The sequence below is a fragment of the Pleurodeles waltl genome, chromosome 10, assembly GCF_031143425.1.
Source record: "Pleurodeles waltl isolate 20211129_DDA chromosome 10, aPleWal1.hap1.20221129, whole genome shotgun sequence".
NCBI lineage: Eukaryota > Metazoa > Chordata > Amphibia > Caudata > Salamandridae > Pleurodeles > Pleurodeles waltl.
The window spans coordinates 88,023,847-88,049,582 of NC_090449.1; positions in this window are offsets into that span (position 1 = coordinate 88,023,847).

Genomic DNA, 25,736 nt, shown 5'->3' on the forward strand with positions numbered 1-25,736 from the left:
GACCACTTCTGCATGGTACACACTGAAAATATATGCATTCCCTCCTTGGCACCATTTGGGCACACAGGACTACCATCATGCACAAATTGACAATAAAGTTGTTCTCTGCCAGTTGCATCCGTACTCCACTTTGCTCACAATTTAAGACAAGGGACAGTGTTACAGGTGTGAAATGTATTTTATTGGTGGAAGTGAGTAAATTGTGCCATATACAGTGATGGGAGTCGTAAGGGTTGGTGGTCCTCAAAACCAACTTGGTGGCAGCCTTGTTGGATGGTATTGATGGGTCTATTTTGTCGAACAGTACTTCGAATTGCCCTCAGCTAAGTGTTGTTGGTGAATGCGTGGGATGGTTGCTTTGCATTAGTAGCAGAGTCAGTTGTTGGAGGGGACCTTGTTCTTAGCTGGGTTTCCAGTGCCATAACTTGGCCTAAGAGTACGTTTGAGCGCCTGCTGTGGAGCTTCTTGGGGGTGGCATGGTTGGCCCTTGGGTTTCCTGGGAGGGTATTTCCTGGGACGTTTCTGCTACTTGTGTCATCTGATGCTGGTTGTCCAGGGCTGTTGTGGGGGCCTGTTGTCCATTGTGGGTGTCAGACTGGTTTTTGACCAACTGCAGCAGTGCTCCAGCTACGGTGGCCATTGTGGCATTGTGCTCTTTCCACTGCTCCATGGCCTGTTGGTGTTGTTCCTGCTGCATCCTCTGACTTTTCTCCAAGGTGGACACAATCTGAAACCTGTCTTGGGTATGTTGGTAGGCCCCAATACCTCTGAAATAACGTCTGGGCTGCTGCACCCATCCTGTGGCCTCCCCCTGGCCCACTGAGACACTTGAACGTGCCCTAGCCCCCTGTGCCTGTGTCCCCTGCACTGGTCTGGATGTGCCACTTGTACTGGGGCCCTCACCTTCCTGCATGTTGAGAGTGGGAGACTGTGGCCCCTGTAGCTGTGTTCCACCAGTCTGTGCCCTGGGTACACTGGTGTGGGTACGCCTGCCCTGGCCTGCTGGTCTTGACTGGGTGGTAGGGGTGGCAGTGGTTTCCTGGGTGGGGCTGCTGCATGGTGAGAATCCAGGACTGTGTGAGGGGCCTGCCTGCTCATCAGTGTCCAGGGATCCTTCGTCTGCCTGGAGGGCAGTGGCACTCCTTGTCCCGTCCGTTAGGGTTGCATGGGTGGTGGTGCCTGTTGGGGGACATAGACTTGTTTGTTACATATGTATGTAGGTTTGAGGTGAACAGGACTGGGCTATTTTGTGCTGGTGTTACTTTCAGTGGCCTTCCAGGGTGCCTTTGTGAGGTTGACATTGCATTTAGCACCAGTGGTGGGGTTGCATTGTGGTGGGGGGTATTGTTCCATTGTGGGTACGTGCAGGGGTAGGTGGCTGTGCACAGCAGGAGTGATGTGGGCCTGTTAGTGGGTTGGAGGTCATGCAGGGGGGTGGATGTGGTGGGTAATGGCTGGGTGGGGTGTAGGTCCAGGTGGGGGTGGGGTGGGGTGGTGGATGCATTGCAGCTGTGGTGTATATGGTGTAATTGTAGATGACTTACCCGAGTCCATTCCGCCAATGAGTCTAGTGAGTCCCTCTGGGTGCAGGATGGCGAGTACCTTTTCCTCCCAGTCAGTGTAGTCGGGTGGTGTTGATGGCAGTCCTCCCCCAGTCTTCTGCACTGTGATGTAGTGCCTAGATGCCATGGCCCTGACCTTCCCACGCAGGTCTTTCCATCTCTTCCGGATGTCGTCCCTGGTGCGTGGATGGTGTCCCACTGCATTCACCCTGTTCACAATGGTCTGCCACAGCTTCAATTTCCGGGTGATGGGTGTGTGGTGCACCTCGGCCCTGAATATTTGTGGCTCCACCTTCAGGATCTCATCCACCATGGTCCTTAACTCCCTTTCGGTGAAGTGTGGATTTTTTTTGGGGGGCATGGTGAGTGTGGTGGATGGCATCGGGACTAGGGACGAGGTAAGGGTGCTCTTCTGTGGATCGAAGTGTGTCTCCTGTATGCTGGCGTTCGCTGTCTGGCTCTGGTGCTTTCCGTCTTCTTGCCCTGCTTTCGTTCGCAAGGGATTGTGGGGTGTGTCTGGGGGTGTTTTATGGGGTTCTGGATGTGTGTCAGGTGTGTGGGTGATACGCATGTCCAATGTGTGCACTTCTTGCTGGTGAGTCCACTTGCCGCCTGTGGCAGTCGCAGCCGCCAATGGTCGTCCGGCCTCCACTGTCCGCTGAGGTGATTTGTGAATCATTATTTGGAGGGCGTGATGTGGGTGTGCTTTGCAGCGGCGGGGTGGGGTGGGCCGGGATTCCCGCCGACAGAGTCATGGCGGGGAGTGGTGGTCTGGGAATTTTTTGCCGGGGTTGGGTTTTTCGTTCATTATATGGCCAGTTTCCATTCACCGCTAACGGTGGGATTCTATTCACCGCCGATACGGCGGTCGGTGGTCTTTCCCGCCATGTTCATAATGACCGCCAAAGTCTCAAATGTGTAGCAAAATCATTTGGAAATTGAGCAACATACCTAGCAGAGACCAAAATGATGTGGCTCTCGCCAAAATGCAATTGGTTAAATATCCATTTTCATCATGGTATGAACAAAGAATCAACAAATCAATTTACAGCAGTATTAATTGTCATGTAACCCTATCATCTTAGCACTAAGCCACTGCATGAATATTGATTGAGCCCCTCTGACCTAATGTTATCGAGCATGGTCAGATCAGGCAAGTTACATAATCAACAGTGAACCATTGTAAATGAATGCAATGCCACTTCCAAGCAAAACGTCCTTGAAAATGTTTCTAAAGTTAGAGGTCCTCTTGGAGAACAGTGTTCTTCAGAAAGAAACAAATCCACATTCTGTTCTATATAGTGTTAGGCAGAAATATAAACAGAGAATAAATGTCATGATACAATGTCCATTTTCGACAAGATGGTATTGAGGCCTAACTAAGGCATAGTTAGCCTAAGCCAGAAAAGCATACTTTAACATGTTATAGCAAAATTGTAATATCTCCATGTCAGCATACACATGTGAACTCAAACTTAGAATAATTGCTCTGCACAACATTAGTAATGCACATTTTGATTTAATGGTTAAGGATGGAATGTTCCCTTGAGAATCAAGGTCAGTACTGATTTCCATTAGGTGGGACTCTGTTTAAAGTAGTACAGTGGATGAATACAATGGACTGAGATTCCACCCCTAACAATTGCCACTTGTTAGACTCTTTGCAAGCATTTATCCCTTCGCCTTTGGGGCTATTTGATTGCCAGTGGTATGCCTGTAAAGTTGAGACTGGTGCAGCTTTTCAAGCCTACTATTGCCAATGTTTGTGAACCCAAAAAAGCAGTAAATTTGCACCCATTCAAGAAGTACGTCTACATATATTTAAGATCATGATCCAAAAACAATGAACAAGTTAAAAGCCCTTAGTGAAATGAGATCAACAAGAAAAACTGACACAGACATAACAGACCTGACTCAGCGACTCCAGATCAAACTACCAAACCATGAATGCATTTGAAGGATGTTTCACCCCAAACACCCCAGCTGAAGCTACACACCGTCTGCCCCACCTGGGCTTGCTGTAGTTCTCCTTGGGAAGTCATGGCTACAATCATGTACCATAGAGCAGCCAGGCCCCAGGTCCTGGAATCACTTTAGATGTATTTTCACTGCACGCATTATTCTTTTCTCTGCTACAACAAGCCTTGATGGTATGTTGTCAAATCGGTGCATGTAGGCAGGGCTCCGTGTTTCTAGCCTCGCCTTTTACAAATAATTTTATCAAGTTACTGACTGCACTATATACTAAGCCCAGGTCGCAAATAGAGGAGGATGTGCAGACAAAAACAGGGCGAGCCAAACCAGGGCAAAGCTATGGGTCTCGCTTGTCTCTAAGAGTATGTGCACAAGCCAAGATATGAAAACATTTGTCATGCATATCATGCAGCAAGCATAATGTCAAAATTTTATACATTCTTTTCAAGATGTATTTTGCCTAATAGCACTTGTGCACATGTAGCATCAATGCTGTCTTAAAAGGATATTCCCTCGCCCATGCTGTGTTATAGACACGGGACAGACACAAACTGACTGCTCTAATGTACCAGATGAAGGTGAAGCACTGTCAGTGCGTCTCCTAAAGACAGCCCTCTGTAGGCTGAAAAAGGCTCTGGACGGTGGAAAAGGGAGTCTCATTTGCACTTCAGACATCCCCCTGCAGGCAGGTACAGTCGCTCACTGCACCCACCTGCAGGGGGATCTCTCTCCGCTCTTGAAAGTGCAGGTGGATAAACAAAGAGCAGCTTGGAGGCTGCTGCTTCATATTTCACTGACTGTGCTACCCTTAGGGCAGCATGAGTTTGCTGATGCCCTGATGGCATCTCATCTCTGTCTCTTGCTTGCTTTCTTGTTTAAAAAAGGTCACAGTTTGGTCTTTTATTCTTGGCTCACAAGAAAAACTGACAAAGAGAAAACAGACCTGACCCAAGGTCACCAGATCCAACTAACAAGCCAAGAATGAATTTATTTGGGCTGTGTAAGACCCCAAATACCCCTCCAAAGCTACACCCCTGATCAGAGTCATAAGAATCTGAATGTGAACATCTCATCTTCTAACAATTAGTTCAGATCAATTATTGGTTCTGCTACACCAAAAACACTACAGTCTCATACATCATCTCCCACAGTGCTATATTAGACCGAGGACCTTGCTGCAACTGAATGCTGCTGCAAAACACATGAAGGGTTTTGGCAAGCTGAATACAATGTGGCTCAGTAATTAGCCTCTTGAAATTAGAGCCTACAAAAAATGTTCCGGGTGATTCGAATTTTTGTAGCTCTGCAACCTGAGCGGCAGATAACTCTCCTACAAAAGTTCCAAAAGTGTAAAAATGTGTTTGTTACATGATACCGTGCTGCCTTTGTTTCTCAATCCCAGCATCTATGTAATTCTATTTTCCCCTACTTTGAAGGAAAATTTTCAAACAATATCACTCTAGAGATAATGAGGGCACAGCCATGTAATTCTACAGAAATGTTTCCAGTAATATTGAGTCACCTGCTCCCACCCTTTCATGTTTTCATTAGATTTATATCAAACTTCCAGGTGACAACTGAAAATGGGATCTCTTGCATGCAGACCCTTGTAGGCCACATGTTTTCCAGTTAGTTTCAGGTCCTATTACACCAGGAGTACCTTCTCTCAATCAAATTTCACATATTTAGGTGAAAACAAATTACACAAATTATCCACACCCTCAATTATGACATAGGGCCTGATTTAGATCTTGGCAATAACAGTCCCACCGTTAATTGTTTAACAGAAAACCGGTCTGCGCTTTGGTGGTCCACCCGCCCAATTTAGAAGCTGAAAGTCCCATAAGAGATACAAAGCCAGAATGCCACCTTTACTGCAAAGCAGATTTTGATGTGCCTTACCACCAAGTCAACTGTGGTGGTCTGACCACCACACCTGACTTAGCAGATTGGAGGGGGAAGAAGCACAAAGCCTACCTTTTTGCCAAGTTTTCACTTCTTTTTCAGACTGGACCCAACTGGACATCACCTGCTGTCGCTGATTCCACTGGACTATGGAGAAAACATGTACCTGTTGTCACCAGACTGGAATGTAGAGATACTGCAGGTACTGTGTACATGGTGTGGGCACAGCACATGAGCTTGGGAACACTGCAGGAATGTATATGCCACATGTATTTTTTTAAATACCTCTGACAAGTATTTTTCGGGGACACATTTGTGCCAGTGATTGATGGGAACACACTGGTACAGGACACATATCGCACACATACATCATTGTTATTGTGGTAAAATGAATAATGGCATCAAAATAACAATGTCATCACATTTGTCATCATGTCTAAGTGTGCACATTGCAAGTAAATCTGTGATATTGTGAGTCCAGTTGTGTATGTGAATATGTACGTGTATGTGTGTGTGAGATTGGATTGGCAAGTCGAGAGGGAGGGAGCTGGGGTGTCTGTATGTGTGCTACATGCATGTGGGTTTGATGTTGTTGTGTATGTTTGGGTGTGTGTTGTGTTGCATGGCCAACATTCAGGTGAGTGCTGTTATATGGTGGTTGTTGCTGTGATGTGTTTAGTTGTGCTTTTGTGTGAGTATGTTTGTGTAACTCATTGTGCAGTTGTGTCGGTTGTTGTGGTTGTGTCATGTGTGGGTGCAGGGTCAATAACATTTGTGTGTTGTGTCATGGATGTATGGCAATATCTGTTTTCAGCATGCATGTGTTGTGTGGTGTTGGAATGGCAATGGGTTTTTGCGTGTATGTAGTGTGTTGTACAGGGGGACACATGTGGCTAAGGTACAGTGTGTGTGTGTGTGTGTGTGTGTGCGCGCGACTTACCTTTATTCCATTGCTGCTTCGATTGTACAATGTCCATTTGGTCCAGCGACGGGCTCCCTCCATCAGCAAACTACCACCAGTACACCGCCTGCAGGACTGTAACTTCTAAATGTGGTCTGCTGCAATTCGCCAGGCTGATGGCTAGGAAGAGCACTAAGTTGTGGTGGTCTGTGAAAATACATCTAAGTAAGGTGGGGAGACACCATGAGCCTGACAGTGGTTTCGGTTTCGCTGCCATGGAAGATTGGCGGTAATCCCACCAAAATCTAAATTAGGCCTATAGCCTCCCATGCCATTACATCTGCATTTGATTGGGATTTAAGAACAATCACTGAAAGGCTCATTTTTGTCCAGTTGCTAGCAAACTATATTTCAGCTTCATTGAGCCCTGTCTTTTTTTTAGATCTACATGATTCCTCTTGCAGACATATTTCGCAGTTTCAGTTTCTTGGTGATGTCTTATGCAGATGACATACACAATTTTTGTCTCCGTTTCAGATAGATCCATCGCCTTCCCTGGAAACTTTCATGAATTTGAACGTTCATGAATGCGTGCTGACTTGGATGAAACAACAGTCACGTAAGCTTGATGGTGATAAAACCAAACTATTGCTTGTTGGAGGATCCTCCTTGATTTGGTTCCCTACCTAGTGGCCACCAGATCTTGGATACACTTCCTCCCTAAGCCACCAGCTGAAAACTTGGGCATTGCCTTTTACATGACTCTTTCCTTCAAGAAACAGATTAACATCATTTGTGCTACATGTTTTTTTCTACCTCCCTATGCTACGCAACATGCTTCCGCTACTACTTCCTGCTGACTCACAGCCTTTTATGCTTCGAGCCACCATCTTAACGCAGATTGATATCTGCAATTCCTTAAACTCGGATTTTCCAAACAGCACTATCCTCTATCTACAGTTAATTCAGAATCTTGACACCAAGATCCTACTGGGTCTGGCTCGCCCATTGCTCTGTTTCCTCCTGTCTAAGGCAGCCTCATTGGCAAGCAGTGCAGAAACAACTTACCATTAAAAACTCTGTCCTTTTTCCTCAGTGTTTTTTTTAATCAGGTCATAGTTTTACACTGTCTTGGAATTTCTTGTACTTATCTGCCTGGAAACTGCGCTCCTACAATGCTCTACTTGTATCATTCACCTAGCATTGCTCATGTGAGTCTTGGTGGCACATCTTTCTTTGATCCCTTGCCCCTAATTTATGAAAGTTTCTTCATCACAACTTATGCTCCGTAGTCAATTACTTGAAGTTTTACAATGACTTACGACTGTGGGCCTCATTATGAGGCCTTAGCGGCACACTGCGCCACCGCAGCATCATTTTATTTGGCGCTCTGGTGGCGCAGTGTTCCTGCCCATATTTACAAGGCCACGCAAAGACACCTTGCTTTGTAATTATGGACCCTTTCATGCATAACACTGTGTGAAAGGGGCGTCCCATGGGTGTTGCTGTGTATGTTCCCATGAAGCACCCATGGAACCTGGCCGAATCTGACACATTCTCAAATTTACAAGTAGGGGAATGCATCAGATTCCTACACCACCTCAGGGTTAGGGATAAAGTGGTACAACAGGGAAAAATAACATTTGTCCCCATATTTTCCTCTTTCTCTGTGTGATGCATTCTTACCACACATAGAAAGAGGAAAACGCCATCAATGATTGTTTATGTGCAGGAAGGTGACCCTTCCTGCACATCACCAATCATTCCACAACGCAGGTACCCTTGCACCATGGTGCAAGGGTGCCTACATTGGCAGTAGACAGCAATTTGTATGCCAGCGCGGGCGACAAGGACAGGAATGCGCTGTATGTTGTAGATACAACATATTCCCGCCCTTTTGTTTTGACACAGGCGGGCGTAGGAAAAAGACTTGCGGAGCCACCATTTGCTAAAGCTTAGTAAATGGGGCTTCTAGTTCTTCTGCTAGGTCACTCTGCTTCTAGCTTTCCTAATGCTGGGGCACCCTTACTAGGTAGCTGTTATTTCACTATAATTTCTCATTTCTTAAATTTATCATTTTCAATCACAATTAAGGTCTATACTAATTGACACATTTCACTAAGTCTCCCAAATAGGAAAGTAGGAAAGGACGACCCTTTTGCCCTCTTCTGTGTGATTCAGGAGTCACCAAAGTTACTTTGTATGTCAAAAATACTGTTCAGAGACGCAAAATAACTCTTGTGTATTACTTAATACAGTCTATCTTTTTGCTTTAACAAAGTCTGTGATTTTGCAAATTGCATGGTTGTTAACATAAGAGACTTTAATACATCTGCCCTCACTTTCATTAAATATACCCTCCCCAATTTGTTACACCTTCTCCTCTGTAATGTTCCTGAACCATTATTTTTGTTCTATTTTCTAAAGCGCTTCATTACTGTCCCGCCATGCCCACGTTAAAGAAGTCCAGTACACATATAGTAACGATTGGTCTGTATTTGTTTGCTGGTTGAAGTCTGTTGTGGAGATAAATACCCTTTCTGATTAATTACAAAATGAGAGCAATTGGGAAAAGAGATCACAGCACTTAAAATTCTTTGTCAAGTTTCCTGTCAGAAATGTTTGCTGACTTCAAAACACGTCTGCATTTGTTCCCCTGAAAAAGAATTGCGGATTTCATTGATTTGCGCATGAAAGGCTTTGTGCGTGAATAGAAGACAGCAGGCTCCATTAAGGCATTCGTTAGGCTTTAGAGTTTGTTCAACAATCTTCTGAACTTTGAAGGAAGTAGTTTATGTTTTTTATGTAAAGAAATTGCACAGGACAGAGAGCGCAGCAGAGTTTTGTGGCGCATCATTTAGAAAAACGAAGCTCAAGCACGAACACAAAGACAAACAGCCTTAAAGCGAGACGGAGCTAATGCCTGAACGGTTCCGCTAAAGTTTAGCTCGGCAGCACAGTTTCGTGGAAGAAACTTGCGTTTTCAGGGTGCTGAAGAAACAGTGGCATATTTGCGAAAAGTGGACCTCCACACAGCGCAGTAACACTTTTCTTGGGCCCTCTAGCGCCCCCTACCTCCACTATGTGTGCGCCGTATTTAAAAATACGGCATACCGTAGTGAAGGGTAGGGGCAATAGCGTCATTTTTTATGACGCTATTAATGTACTCTGCAGGAGCAGCGCCAAAGTTTTGGTGCTACTCTTACAGAGTACATAGGGGCCCATTGTATTTAATGGCATGCCCCCTTTTAACGCCAGCTCTGAGCAGGCGTTAAAAGTGCCAAAACAAATTACACAAGCCATTTTTTCACCCCCCCCCCCCAAACGGGGGAACGGCCACTTTGCATACGTTATGCCAGGCGCAGGCATAATGTAGCACAAAGGGTTACAACGTGGTGCAATTCATGCTTGACGCCACTGTGTAAATAACTAATAGCGTTTTTGGCCTTCTAATGCCACATTAGTGTACAAAAATGGCACTACTGTGGCATTAGAATGGCACTAGGGGTTCTTAAATATGCCCCTAACTGCGTGACAAATGCACATCCTGTCCTTAAATTTAATTTAGAATATTTAAAAGAAAACAGATTTGGGACACCACCAGAGAGAAAGCTTTCTCTGTTTCTAATCAAAGCACATGTCTTTTTCCTGAGGTGCTAAACATTAGTGTCATCTGTGATTTATAGTAAAGCACCTATCTCGCCTCATGAGTATTTGGGGGTGGGGCAGAAATTAAGGCAAAGATTTTAATTTAACTATCTTAAAGAAGCGCTGAAAAAGTGCCATAAAGGTTGAAATTTACAAAGAAAGTATTAAATCTGTATTCTTATAGAACACCTAGGTTGGATGCAGATTTTTACACTTTTTGCACTTTGTTTTGTACTTCTCCAGTATCACTCCTAGAAAGAAGGTCAGATGAAGTTTTCCTGGTGTACTTTTACTTAAGAGACTGTCAGGTGGCACCTTCACAGGATTCCTAGCAGTACCTAGCCAGTGTGTCATGGGCCCTAGCGTAAGGAATGGAATGGCACCCCTGGATGTCGATGAATGAGAAATTCCAGCAATAATCAGGGTTCACTGGGTCCACAAGGCTTCGGAGCCCTGCTGCTACTGCACCTGCTGCTCCAGTGAGAGCTGAGCCCCTGGCTCCTAGTTCCATTTGCATAATAGTCCATAATAAATTAATGCATGCAGAAATATAGGAGTTTAGTTTTTTTATAGAGTCACAAACCACGCTGTGACAAATTAAGATTTTATAAGGGTAAGTTTAATTTAGGCACACTGCTTAATACACTAACCAATGACCAACTCTTGTTTCGATACACAGTGAGAGAGAAGGTTTGGCAAAAAGTAACACCACTTTCAAGCAGATTGTTGTGGTTAAAAGAGTTCTGCATACTTTGAAGTCCACCAAGGAGATTCCCACTGATGTGACAACTGAAAACGTTCTTGCAAACAGGATATTTACTAATAATGTAGAAAAGGGATGTAGTAAAGGTAAGTTTGAAAAATTTGAAGCATATTTGTCACTGCCTATGTTACACCTGACAACCAGAGGGTGGTCTTGTCCCACTCTCCTCGCCTGCTTGCCTCCAATTTTGCTGAATTCGTTTTTGTTGTACTTAGGACTCTGTGTACTTTACCACTGGTATCAACTGTTAAAGTGCTTGTGCTCTCTCCCTAAACATGGTTTGATTTGTATGTACCTAATTTGAATATTTAATTTATTTATACGTTCCTGTTAAAGTGCACTACATGTGCCCAGGGCCTGTAAATTAAACTCAACTAGTGGGCCTGCAGCATTGCTTCAGCCACCCACTTAAGTAGCACTTTAAACCCTGTCCAAGGCCTTCCATTGTACCCTAAATGCAGTGTTACACTGCCATGTTGACTAGGCATTTAAAACCCCTTGTCAATCTTTAAAATTCCCTTTTAATGCATATAAGTCACCCCTAAGGTAGGCAAAAAAACGAAGGATTAAACCCAGATCTTTGTGACTGGGGGTGAATGTTTGATTTGCTCTGCATTCCGTCCATCATCTGGTCTTTTTGCATTTGTCGCCCCAAGTGGGAAGGGTATGCCCAGACGTGGGTACCGTGCTCACTGCACCACTGGATTCAAGCTAGCCTAGCTGATGAAGGGTGATACCCTGAAACCGGTACTAGGATGCTTGTTTCAGGTCCAGGGAGGACCTGGCTTGGCAGTTCGGGCTGGACTGTCCCATGAGGAACAAGGTCAAGACTAATTTGCATATGGCTGGGTCCAAACCGGGGTGGCGTGGTGAGCAAAAAAACAATGAATTAAACCCAGATCTTTGTGACTGGGGGTGAATGTCTGATTTGCTTTGCATTCCGTCCATCATCTGGTCTTTTTGCATTGGTAGCCCATATGGCAGGGTGCTTTGTAATTGAAAAGCAAGACATTGCATCTACTTTTAGGTTTTACATGTCTAGGTAGTGAACATTTCTCAGATTTGTTAATCACTACTGTGAGGCCTAACCCTCTCTTAGGATACCATTGGGAATCCCTTAATACATTCAATAAACTGTAATTCCTGATTGGGAAGTGTAGGAAGTTGGCTCTGTATGCACTATTTCAAAGTAAGGAATAGTATGCACAGAGTCCAAGGGTTCCCCTTAGAGGTAAGATAGTGGCAAAAAGATAATACTAATGCTCTATTTTGTGGTAGTGTGGTCGAGCAGTAGGCTTATCAAAGGAGTAGTGTTAAGCATTTGTTGTACATACACACAGGCAATAAATGAGGAACACACACTCAGAGACAAATCCAGCCAATAGGCTTTGTTATAGAAAAATATATTTTCTTAGTTTATTTTAAGAACCACAGGTTCAAATTCTACATGTAATATCTCATTTGAAAGGTATTGCAGGTAAGTACTTCAGGAACTTTAAATCATTACATTAGCATGTATACTTTTTACATAAAACACAATAAGCTGTTTTAAAAGTGGACACAGTGCAATTTTCACAGTTCCTGGGGGAGGTAAGTTTTTGTTAGTTTTGTCAGGTAAGTAAATCACTTACAAGTCTCAGGTTTGGGTCCAAGGTAGCCCACCGTTGGGGGTTCAGAGCAACCCTAAAGTTACCACACCAGCAGCTCAGGGCCATTCAGGTGCAGAGGTCAAAGAGGTGCCCAAAACGCATAGGCTTCAATGGAGAGAAGGGGGTGCCCCGGTTCCGGTCTGTTAGCAGGTAAGTACCCGCGTCTTCAGAGGGCAGACGAGGGGGGTTTTGTAGGGCACCGGGGGGGGCACAAGTCAGCACAAAAAGTACACCCTCAGCAGCGCGGGGGCGGCCGGGTGCAGTGTGCAAACACGCGTCGGGTTTACAATGGTTTTCAATGAGAGATCAAGGGATCTCTTCAGCGTCGCAGGCAGGCAAGGGGGGGGCTCCTCGGGGTAGCCACCACCTGGGCAAGGGAGAGGGCCTCCTGGGGGTCACTTCTGCACAGACGTTCCGTTCCTTCAGGTGCTGGGGGCTGCGGGTGCAGGGTCCTTTCCAGCCGTCGGGATTTTAGGTTCAGGCAGTCGCGGTCAGGGGGAGCCTCGGGATTCCCTCTGCAGGCGTCGCTGTGGGGGCTCAGGGGGGACAACTTTGGTTACTCACGGTCTCGGAGTCGCCGGAGGGTCCTCCCTGAGGTGTTGGTTCTCCACCAGTCGAGTCGGGGTCGCCGGGTGCAGTGTTGCAAGTCTCACGCTTCTTGCGGGGAGTTGCAGGGGTCTTTAAGTCTGCTCCTTGAAACAAAGTTGCAGTTCTTTTGGAGCAGTGCCGCTGTCCTCAGGAGTTTCTTGTCTTTCGTGAAGCAGGGCAGTCCTCAGAGGATTCAGAGGTCGCTGGTCCCTTGGAAAGCGTCGCTGGAGCAGGTTTCTTTGGAAGGCAGGAGACAGGCCGGTAGGACTGGGGCCAAAGCAGTTGGTGTCTTCTGTTCTTCCACTGCAGGGGTTTTTCAGCTCAGCAGTCTTCTTCTTCTTGTAGGTTTCAGGAATCTAAATTCTTAGGTTCAGGGAAGCCCTTAAATACTAAATTTAAGGGCATGTTTAGGTCTGGGGGGTTAGTAGCCAATGGCTACTAGCCCTGAGGGTGGGTACACCCTCTTTGTGCCTCCTCCCAAGGGGAGGGGGTCACATCCCTAATCCTATTGGGGAATCCTCCATCTGCAAGATGGAGGATTTCTGAAAGTTAGAGTCACTTCAGCTCAGGACACCTTAGGGGCTGTCCTGACTGGCCAGTGACTCCTCCTTGTTATTCTCATTATTTTCTCCGGCCTTGCCGCCAAAAGTGGGGGCCGTGGCCGGAGGGGGCGGGCAACTCCACTAGCTGGAGTGTCCTGCGGTGCTGGCACAAAGGGGTGAGCCTTTGAGGCTCACCGCCAGGTGTGACAGCTCCTGCCTGTGGGAGGTGTTAGCATCTCCACCCAGTGCAGGCTTTGTTACTGGCCTCAGAGTGACAAAGGCACTCTCCCCATGGGGCCAGCAACATGTCTCGGTTGTGGCAGGCTGCTGGAACCAGTCAGCCTACACAGATAGTCCGTTAAGGTTTCAGGGGGCACCTCTAAGGTGCCCTCTGGGGTGTGTTTCACAATAAAATGTTCACTGGCATCAGTGCGCATTTATTGTGCTGAGAAGTTTGATACCAAACTTCCCAGTTTTCAGTGTAGCCATTATGGTGCTATGGAGTCCGTGTTTGACAGACTCCCAGACCATATACTCTTATGGCTACCCTGCACTTACAATGTCTAAGGTTTGGCTTAGACACTGTAGGGGCACAGTACTCATGCACTGGTGCCCTCACCTATGGTATAGTGCACCCTGCCTTAGGGCTGTAAGGCCTACTAGAGGGGTGACTTATCTATACTGCATAGGCAGTGTGAGGTTGGCATGGCACCCTGAGGGGAGTGCCATGTCGACTTACTCGTTTTGTTCTCACCAGCACACACAAGCTGTCAAGCATTGTGTCTGTGCTGAGTGAGGGTCCCCAGGGTGGCATTAGATATGCTGCAGCCCTTAGAGACCTTCCCTGGCATCAGGGCCCTTGGTACCAGGGGAACCAGTTATAAGGGACTTACCTGGATGCCAGGGGATGCCAATTGTGGAATCAAAAGTACAGGTTTAAAGAAAGAACACTGGTGCTGGGGCCTGGTTAGCAGACCTCAGCACACTTTCAATTCAAAACATAGCATCAGCAAAGGCAAAAAGTCAGGGGGTAACCATGCCAAGGAGGCATTTCCTTACACAACCCCCCCCCCCAAACGAAAGAGGATGAGACTAACCTTTCTCAAGAGAGTCTTCATTTTCTAAGTGGAAGAACCTGGAAAGGCCATCTGCATTGGCATGGGCAGTCCCAGGTCTGTGTTCCACTATAAAGTCCATTCCCTGTAGGGAGATGGACCACCTCAACAGTTTTGGATTTTCACCTTTCATTTGCATTAGCCATCTGAGAGGTCTGTGGTCAGTCTGAACTAGGAAGTGAGTACCAAAGAGGTATGGTCTCAGCTTCTTCAGGGACCAAACCTGTGGGGGTCCCCTTTGAAAGAGTGGGTGTGGACATAGTGGGTCCACTGGAACCTCCCACAGCCTCAGGAAATATGTACATCCTAGTAGTAGTGGATCATGCTACTAGGTATCCTGAAGCTATTCCCCTTAGGTCGACTACTGCCCCTGCAGTAGCCAAGGCCCTCATTGGTATATTTACCAGAGTGGGCTTCCCTAAGGAGGTGGTGTCTGACACTGGAAGTGGAATGAGGGGGGCCTTTGGATGTCCACCTGTCTTACCACTGGCTTGACAGGTGGGACAGGAGGTGCAAAACTCCTTAACCTTCTGGGACATGTTGGGCCAGTAGAAGTGGTTGACTAACCTCTCCTACGTCTTGGTTTGTCCCAAATGCCCAGCAAGGGGAATATCATGGGCTAAGGTAAGAATAAACTCTCTGAACCCCTGAGGCACTACCACTCTCCTAGTGGCACCAGGTTTGGGATCTCTTGCCTCAGTGTACAGGAGTCCATCTTCCCAATAGACTCTATGTGTTCCATTTTTCTTGCCTTTGGACTCTTCAGCAGCTTGCTGCCTAAGGCCTTCAAGAGAGGGACAGGTTTCTTGTCCCTTACACAACTCTTCCCTTGAGGGTCCCCCTGGGCCCAAGAGCTCAACCTGATAAGGTTCCAGCTCCATAGGCTCAGTTCCCTCAGAGGGCAGAACTTCTTCCTGAGAAGAGAGGTTCTCTTTTTCTTGTTGTGTTGCAGCTGGTTTCCCAGCTGACTTTCCTTTTCTCTTGGTAGGCTGGGCCTTTCTTCCAGACTCCAGCTCTACTTTTTCACCCTGTGCCTTGCACTGTGCCCTTGTCTTGACACACACCAGTTCAGGGATACCCAGCATGGCTGCATGGGTTTTCAGTTCTACCTCAGCCCATGCTGAGGACTCCAGGTCATTTCCAAGCAAACAGTCTACTGGGATATTTGAGGAGACCACCACCTGTTTCAGGCCATTGACCCTTCCCCACTCTAAAGTTACCATTGCCATGGGATGTACTTTAGTTTGATTGTCAGCATTGGTGACTGGATAAGTTTGTCCAGTCAGGTATTGGCCAGGGGAAACCAGTTTCTCTGTCACCATAGTGACACTGTCACCTGTATCCCTCAGGCCCTCTACACTTGTCCCATTAATTAAGAGCTGCTGCCTGTATTTTTGCATGTTAGGGGGCCAGGCAGCCAGTGTGGCTAAATCCACCCCACCCTCAGAGACTAATGTAGCTTCAGTGTGACACCTGATTTGCTCTGGGCACACTGTTGATTCCACTTGGAGACTGGCCATTCCAGTTTTAGCTGGAGTGGAGTTAGAAGTGGTATCTTTCTTGGGACAGGCCTTGTCTCCAGTTTGGTGTCCAGGCTGACTACAGCTACGACACCAGGCCTTTTTGGGATCACAGTTTTTACCCTTGTACCCAGAATTGTTTTGTGAAGAGGCTCTGGGCCCACCCTCCTGTGCAGGTTTTTGGGGGCCTGTAGAAGACTCTTTACTATTTTTATTTTTGGCTGTCTCACCACCTTTCCCCTGGGGAGGTTTTGTGACCCCTTTCTTTTGGTCACCCCCTGTGGAAGTTTTGGACACCCTAGTCTTGACCCAATGGTCCGCCTTCTTTCCCAATTCTTGGGGAGAAATTGGTCCTAGGTCTACCAGATGCTGATGCAGTTTATCATTGAAACAATTACTTAATAGGTGTTCTTTCACAAATAAATTGTACAGCCCATCATAATTACTTACACCACTGCCTTGAATCCAACCATCTAGTGTTTTTACTGAGTAGTCTACAAAGTCAACCCAGGTCTGGCTCGAGGATTTTTGAGCCCCACTGAATCTAATCCTATACTCCTCAGTGGAGAATCCAAAGCCCTCAATCAGGGTACCCTTCATGAGGTCATAAGATTCTGCATCTTTTCCAGAGAGTGTGAGGAGTCTATCCCTACACTTTCCTGTGAACATTTCCCAAAGGAGAGCACCCCAGTGAGATTTGTTCACTTTTCTGGTTACACAAGCCCTCTCAAAAGCTGTGAACCATTTGGTGATGTCATCACCATCTTCATATTTAGTTACAATCCCTTTAGGGATTTTCAACATGTCAGGAGAATCTCTGACCCTATTTATGTTGCTGCCACCATTGATGGGTCCTAGGCCCATCTCTTGTCTTTCCCTTTCTATGGCTAGGATCTGTCTTTCCAAAGCCAATCTTTTGGCCATCCTGGCTAACTGGATGTCCTCTTCACTGGAGTTATCCTCAGTGATTTCAGAGAGGTTGGTCCCTCCTGTGAGGGAACCAGCATCTCTGACTATGATTTGTGGAGTCAGGGCTTGAGAGGCCCTGTCTTCCCTAGATAGGACTGGTAGGGGGGAATCACCCTCCAAGTCACTATCATCATCCTCTGTGTTGCCATCCTCAGAGGGGTTGGCTCTTTCAAACTCTGCCAAAAGCTCCTGGAGCTGTAGTTTGGAAGGTCTGGGGCCCATTACTATTTTCTTTAGTGTACAGAGTGACCTTAGCTCCCTCATCTTAAGATGGAGGTAAGGTGTGGTGTCGAGTTCCACCACATTCATCTCTGCACTAGACATTATGCTTCTAAAAGTTGGAATACTTTTTAAGAAACTAAAACTAGTTCTAGAATCTAATTCAAACTTTTACCAAACTTTTAAACTCTAAAAGGAAATGCTAACAGGGACTAACACAAGGCCCTAGCAGGACTTTTAAGAATTTAGAAAAATTTCAAATTGCAAAAATCAAGTTCTAATGACAATTTTTGGAATTTGTCGTGTGATCAGGTATTGGCTGAGTAGTCCAGCAAATGCAAAGTCTTGTACCCCACCGCTGATCCACCAATGTAGGAAGTTGGCTCTGTATGCACTATTTCAAAGTAAGGAATAGTATGCACAGAGTCCAAGGGTTCCCCTTAGAGGTAAGATAGTGGCAAAAAGATAATACTAATGCTCTATTTTGTGGTAGTGTGGTCGAGCAGTAGGCTTATCAAAGGAGTAGTGTTAAGCATTTGTTGTACATACACACAGGCAATAAATGAGGAACACACACTCAGAGACAAATCCAGCCAATAGGTTTTGTTATAGAAAAATATATTTTCTTAGTTTATTTTAAGAACCACAGGTTCAAATTCTACATGTAATATCTCATTTGAAAGGTATTGCAGGTAAGTACTTCAGGAACTTTAAATCATTACATTAGCATGTATACTTTTTACATAAAACACAATAAGCTGTTTTAAAAGTGGACACAGTGCAATTTTCACAGTTCCTGGGGGAGGTAAGTTTTTGTTAGTTTTGTCAGGTAAGTAAATCACTTACAAGTCTCAGGTTTGGGTCCAAGGTAGCCCACCGTTGGGGGTTAAGAGCAACCCTAAAGTTACCACACCAGCAGGTCAGGGCCGGTCAGGTGCAGAGGTCAAAGAGGTGCCCAAAACGCATAGGCTTCAATGGAGAGAAGGGGGTGACCCGGTTCCGGTCTGTTAGCAGGTAAGTACCCGCGTCTTCGGATGGCAGACCAGGGGGGTTTTGTAGGGCACCGGGGGGGCACAAGTCAGCACAAAAAGTACACCCTCAGCAGCGCGGGGGCGGCCGGGTGCAGTGTGCAAACACGCGTCGGGTTTACAATGGTTTTCAATGAGAGATCAAGGGATCTCTTCAGCGTCGCAGGCAGGCAAGGGGGGGCTCCTCGGGGTAGCCACCACCTGGGCAAGGGAGAGGGCCTCCTGGGGGTCACTTCTGCACAGACGTTCCGTTCCTTCAGGTGCTGGGGGTTGCGGGTGCAGGGTCCTTTCCAGCCGTCGGGATTTTAGGTTCAGGCAGTCGCGGTCAGGGGGAGCCTCGGGATTCCCTCTGCAGGCGTCGCTGTGGGGGCTCAGGGGGGACAACTTTGGTTACTCACGGTCTCGGAGTCGCCGGAGGGTCCTCCCTGAGGTGTTGGTTCTCCACCAGTCGAGTCGGGGTCGCCGGGTGCAGTGTTGCAAGTCTCACGCTTCTTGCGGGGAGTTGCAGGGGTCTTTAAGTCTGCTCCTTGAAACAAAGTTGCAGTTCTTTTGGAGCAGTGCCGCTGTCCTCGGGAGTTTCTTGTCTTTCGTGAAGCAGGGCAGTCCTCAGAGGATTCAGAGGTCGCTGGTCCCTTGGAAAGTGTCGCTGGAGCAGGTTTCTTTGGAAGGCAGGAGACAGGCCGGTAGGACTGGGGCCAAAGCAGTTGGTGTCTTCTGTTCTTCCTCTGCAGGGGTTTTTCAGCTCAGCAGTCTTCTTCTTCTTGTAGGTTTCAGGAATCTAAATTCTTAGGTTCAGGGAAGCCCTTAAATACTAAATTTAAGGGCGTGTTTAGGTCTGGGGGGTTAGTAGCCAATGGCTACTAGCCCTGAGGGTGGGTACACCCTCTTTGTGCCTCCTCCCAAGGGGAGGGGGTCACATCCCTAATCCTATTGGGGAATCCTCCATCTGCAAGATGGAGGATTTCTAAAAGTTAGAGTCACTTCAGCTCAGGACACCTTAGGGGCTGTCCTGACTGGCCAGTGACTCCTCCTTGTTATTCTCATTATTTTCTCCGGCCTTGCCGCCAAAAGTGGGGGCCGTGGCCGGAGGGGGCGGGCAACTCCACTAGCTGGAGTGTCCTGCGGTGCTGGCACATAGGGGTGAGCCTTTGAGGCTCACCGCCAGGTGTGACAGCTCCTGCCTGTGGGAGGTGTTAGCATCTCCACCCAGTGCAGGCTTTGTTACTGGCCTCAGAGTGACAAAGGCACTCACCCCATTGGGCCAGCAACATGTCTCGGTTGTGGCAGGCTGCTGGAACCAGTCAGCCTACACAGATAGTCCGTTAAGGTTTCAGGGGGCACCTCTAAGGTGCCCTCTGGGGTGTGTTTCACAATAAAATGTACACTGGCATCAGTGCGCATTTATTGTGCTGAGAAGTTTGATACCAAACTTCCCAGTTTTCAGTGTAGCCATTATGGTGCTATGGAGTCCGTGTTTGACAGACTCCCAGACCATATACTCTTATGGCTACCCTGCACTTACAATGTCTAAGGTTTGGCTTAGACACTGTAGGGGCACAGTACTCATGCACTGGTGCCCTCACCTATGGTATAGTGCACCCTGCCTTAGGGCTGTATGGCCTACTAGAGGGGTGACTTATCTATACTGCATAGGCAGTGTGAGGTTGGCATGGCACCCTGAGGGGAGTGCCATGTCGACTTACTCGTTTTGTTCTCACCAGCACACACAAGCTGTCAAGCAGTGTGTCTGTGCTGAGTGAGTGGTCCCCAGGGTGGCATTAGATATGCTGCAGCCCTTAGAGACCTTCCCTGGCATCAGGGCCCTTGGTACCAGGGGTACCAGTTACAAGGGACTTACATGGATGCCAGGGGGTGCCAATTGTGGAATCAAAAGTACAGGTTTAGGGAAAGAACACTGGTGCTGGGGCCTGGTTAGCAGACCTCAGCACACTTTCAATTCAAAACATAGCATCAGCAAAGGCAAAAAGTCAGGGGGTAACCATGCCAAGGAGGCATTTCCTTACAGGAAGGATTAGAAATGTTATGTTTACTACCTATGGCATTGTATTGAAAAAATCTTCTTTGATGGTAAAGTTGGATTAATTGTTGCAACTTTTGAAAATGGCAATTTCTAGAAAGTTGAAAAAAGAACAGATGATGGACAGAATGTGGAACAAATCAAATATTCACTCCCAGTCACAGATCTGGTTTTAATCAATCCGTTGTTTGCTTGCCATGCCATTCCAGTTTGGACATAACCATATGCCAAACAGTCTTGGCCCTGCAGTCCGTCATCATCCTTTTGTGTTGCTAAAGTTGCCATAAGTGGCCTGGGTATGCCCAAACGTGGGTCCCTTGCTCACTGTGTCACTGGATTCAAGATAGCCTGGCTGATGAAGGGTGATTCCCCAAAACCAGTCCCAGGATGCTTGTTTCCATTCAAGGGAGGACCTGGCTGGCAGTTCGGACTGGACTATTCCTGAGGGAAGCAGGGTAAAGACTGATTTGCATATGGCTGGGTCCAAACTGGGGTGGCATGGTGAGCAAAAGAACAATGGATTTAACACAGATCTGTAACTGGGGGTGAGTGTATGATTATTTCAGCACTCTGTCCATCATCACTTTGTGTTTCTAGAAAGTTGGCATTTTCCTGCTCCTAGCCCTTTGTGCCAGCAGCCTGTCTCCAAAACACATCAGGGGTGGGTGACAGGTGGGTGTTGTGCATTCCGTTTAGAAAGCCACACACAAAGGGAGCTTAGGTGTGACTGGTGGGCCATCCACATCCTGATGGACCATCCTGGGCAGGATAGAAGGGAGGAGCTGGCCACAACCTCACACTTACACCTGAATAGGCTGTGTCAACACAAATGACTGCTTAACAACCTGTACTTAGTCTGAACCCAGTGCTGGAAGGGAGAACCTCTGTGCACTCCAAAGCCCTTCATTGAAGACTCCCCCACTTCAAAGGTACCACTGGGAATAAGAACTGGACTTCTGAACCTACCAACTCAGTACACTTCTGGACCTATGGATACTCTGCCAGGAAGAATGACTGCTGTGCTGATACAAGGACTGCCACTATGCTGGAATGCTGCTCTTGAAGAACTGATTTCCTGTTATGCTGACTTGTTGCCTGCTGCACTCCTTTTCTGGGTGTGAAGGACTAGACCCACATCACTTGAACCAACCCCCCAGACGGATGCCAAGGGCTGGCAGACTGGTCTCCTGTTTTCTGAAGTCTTGTGGACACACAAAGACTTCCAACTCACCTGCTACAGCACCTTGACTCTTCCATCTGTGAGCCTTTTGCTGCCAAGTGGTGCTAATCCAGTCCTGGGCCCTTGGAAGTGTGTATATAGTGCTGCTTTAACCAGAATCCCAGCATTTGTACAGTTGCGTCACTTGGAACCCGTGCATCTCCATCAATGCTGACATATCCCCACTGCTTGCAAGGATCGAGGACATCACATTGCCAACAATGTGGCACATCGCCTCTATTTCTGATGCATCTCCAACTTTGCAACGCTCAGAGCTGACCCATTGCCTCCATCCTAAGGATCGACGACGACACATCGCCTCCCCTGTTCCTCACATCTCCTTCTACGTCTACGAAAACAAAGGACTTTGTAGCAGGCCAAGGCTGATCCTTGTATCCGACCTGTGCTCCATCATGATCGGCCGGAAGTTATGGATTTGACCCGGTCTAGTGCAAACAGATAGCTCTGGTTGGCACTTTATGCCTTTAAGCACTATGTTTCAGTTTATTCTTTAGAAAATCATAACTCCAGTTCTACTTATTGGATTTTTGTAATTTTGGTCTTGTTTCATTCATTAAATTAAGCACTAATTTCTAACCATGTGTGGTATCTTTTTGCGTGGTATTTTCGCTGTGTTACTGCTTGAAGTGTTGCACAAATACTTTACACATTGCCTATTATATTAAGCCTGACTGCTCTGTACCAAGCTACCAGGGGCGAGCACAGGTTAATTTAGGGTGTGTTTGTGACTTACCCTGACTAAGATTGTGTTTCCTGCTTGGACAGGATGCACACCTCTGCCAACCAGAAACCCAATTTCTAAACGTCTAGAAAATATATTTTAATAGATTGTGAACAAATTTCAAAATTTGGTTATAAACCTACGTTTACAAATGATCTTTCATTTTTAAGGATACCAGGAATTCCGGCCTGGCTGCAGAAATCTACTGCAGAATGTACTCCAGTAGAGTGATGACCTGTCCATCTGAGAGCCCATCAAGGAGATGGGGAAGTGGGCTTTCAAAGGAATTATATGATTTGGAAATTTTGGAATGACCACACACTGTACCATTTGTGGGCATTCCAAAAAACCTATTCAACCCCCTTCTACTCTGGAAAGAGTCAGAAATGTATTCCAGCAAGCGAGGGCAAGCTTTAATCCCTTCCCAGAGTGGGAATGGGAATGGATCACCCCCAGATTTGCTAGGGGTTAAGGGGAAAGGAATTTTTTCACATTGAAAGATATTTGCACTTCTGAGAAACAAAATGCGAAAAATGTGCATTTGCACAGGGAAATACTGTCTGTGCAGTGTTCTCTGCTATAGATAATTCCATACAGTTATAATACGAATCTGTAAGGATAGTCACATGACCTAATCAAGAAAACACCTGGACCCTGCCCATGGCACTGCTTTCCAGACACATGCCTTGGAATATTCTTGGATCCAAAAAGTAGGAAAAATAGGGTGAAGAGTTACACATTTTTCCTAAATTGGGCCTCAAGTGCTTGTTCAAGATATTGTTTTTTTATTTAATCATTTAAAGTATAGCACAGGCCTAGGCACAGGGAAGTAAAGCACTTTACAAGTAAATGTGAATTTAGCAGTTACAAAAGAAACTTGGAGTAATTAGCATGGGGAATTAAGCATAGAGTATACAACATAGATCCTAGTGCTTTACAGTAGCAGGGCAGTTACAAAGGAGCATGTGGAGGAGTTACACTTGCATTCATCAACTAAGTATAATCAGAACGGTTGAGGTTTTAAGGCTTTCCTGAAAGCAAGAAGGTTAGAGTTTTGTCTTGTGTGGTCTGGAATAGAATTCCATATTATAGAAGTGAACATCAAAATGCCTATTTTGAAATTGTGGTTTTCTTGGTTTTGGGAATTTCAAGAATTATACAATCTTTGCCTCTAATTTTTCATTAAACATTCAGTTTGAGTTTATTGCTCAGATAGAGAGGTATTGTGAAATGAATTGTTTTATTGATAAAGTAGGTGATCTTTAAGCAACTCTTGTTTGAGAGGTAGCCATTAAAGATGCTTTAAGACAGGGGAGATGTTATTAGATTGCTTTTCTCCTACAACTAGATGAGCTGCTGCATGGATCATGGCTCAAAGGGGTGAAGCAGTAGATTTTGGATTGCCTGCCACAATGGTGTTAATATTGGAATAGTCAATGTTGATGCACACAATAATACATTCACATATAAAAATGAAGTCGCATCACCACTGTCAGATACCCCTATTGTGAACTCTCCATCAACCTCAGCACAAAGATACGTGGTCAGGCAGGCTCTGAGACCTAGGCCTGAGGTCACTGACTGACAGGTCACAGGTGGGGTAGCATGTAGCCAGCAGACAAACATGCAAACTTAGATCAGATCCCACAAATAGGTGCAGAGACACAACAATGGTCCCAGAAGATTGTCCCGAATAAACACACATGGCCAGAAGGGGGGGTACGTTCCCAAAAACACCATAATGTTAGCTGCCACATGTAGTTAGGAACACTTAAACAATCAGAACAGCACAGACAGTAGCATTCAGTGACCACAGTCCTCAGACCTTGGTTCTGTAACCGTTCTCCTGACTGTAATGTTTATTTAAACAAGCTGTTCTTGCTTTGTCAATTGCCTTTTGTCTTCTTTTTTTTTAGGGCAAATTCACATTTGAGCAACAATGGCATTTCCACCTTTTAGATGGCTGAGAACTAGGATCTGTACTGTGGATCTCAAAAGTAGAGTTGTTCAGTTCCAGTTTTTTCACTGCCAAGTTAGTTAACTTGGCATAGTGATCTTTAAGGAGACATTCTTGTTAGAGTTCTTTGAATGCTACTGATGTCAGACCTTGTGACTTTAAGGGACTATGGTGAGCCACTTATAAGTTATAAATGCTCCAAATCATTAAGTCACTGAGTCTAGAGTTTGATGTTTAAGAATTTGAATTATTAACAAGAATTTGTTACTACCAAAACCTGGTGTCTCTTATGGTAATCAATGCTATGAGCGAGAGAATTGCCATAATCACATAGAGGGCCAGGACACTCAGAATTGGCCTAAATGCAGCAATTCACAGTGCACTAATGGAAAGTATGTGGAATCCATGTTTTGCTTTCTACACCCAACCCACCATTAAAACTATTGCCCCAACATTTAAAAAGTGAAAGGTTACCTGGATGTTATAGTTAGGCTCACATTTTAAACGTACAAAAACCTTTAACCACCATAAACCCTAGAAATCCCCTTGCCAACCAAAAACCTATATCCACACTAAACCCTAAAAATCCCCTTTTCCCCAAAAAATCTATGCCCACCTTAAACTCTGAAAATTCTATTAATGCCATTGCCCTAACACAAACATATATATATATTGTTAGACTTTTCATCCTTGGCGTGGTCTTACCTTTTTGCCTCTGTTCCCCAGGTTGTTGATGTGTGCTGGACTCTGATTTTGCTGTTTTTGTTACTCTGGGCACTTTACCACTGCTAACCAGTGCTAAAGTGCAAGTGCTCCTTTACAAAATGTGGATGTAATTGGCTTATCCATGATTGGCATATTTGATGCATTAGTAAGTCCCTAGTACAGTGCACTAGTGGTGCCCAGGGCCTGTAAATCAAATGCTACTAGTGGGCCTGCTGCACTGGGTGTGCCACCCACTTAAGTAGCTCTGTAATCATGTCTCAGTTTTAACTGTAAATTCGACTTGGCAAGTGTGCACACTTGCCAGGCCTAAACCTTCCCTTTTCTTGCATGTAATGTAAGGCACCCCTAAGGTAGGCCCTAGGTAGCCGCAAGGCCAGGATGCAGTGTATGGTTAAGGTAGGACGTATAGTAATGTGTTTTATATGTCCTGACAGTGAAATATTGCTAAATTTGTTTTTCACTGTTGCAAGGTCTGTCCATCTCATAGGTTAACATGGGGGCTACCTTTAAATCTGATTAAAGTGTAGATTCCCTTTGGGAGCCGGTGGACATGTGGAGTTTGGGGTCTCTGAGCTCACAATTTGAAAATAAATCTTTTAGTAAAGTTGGTTTTAAGATTGTGTGTTTGAAAATGCCACTTTTAGAGAGTGAGCATTTTCATGCCTATACCA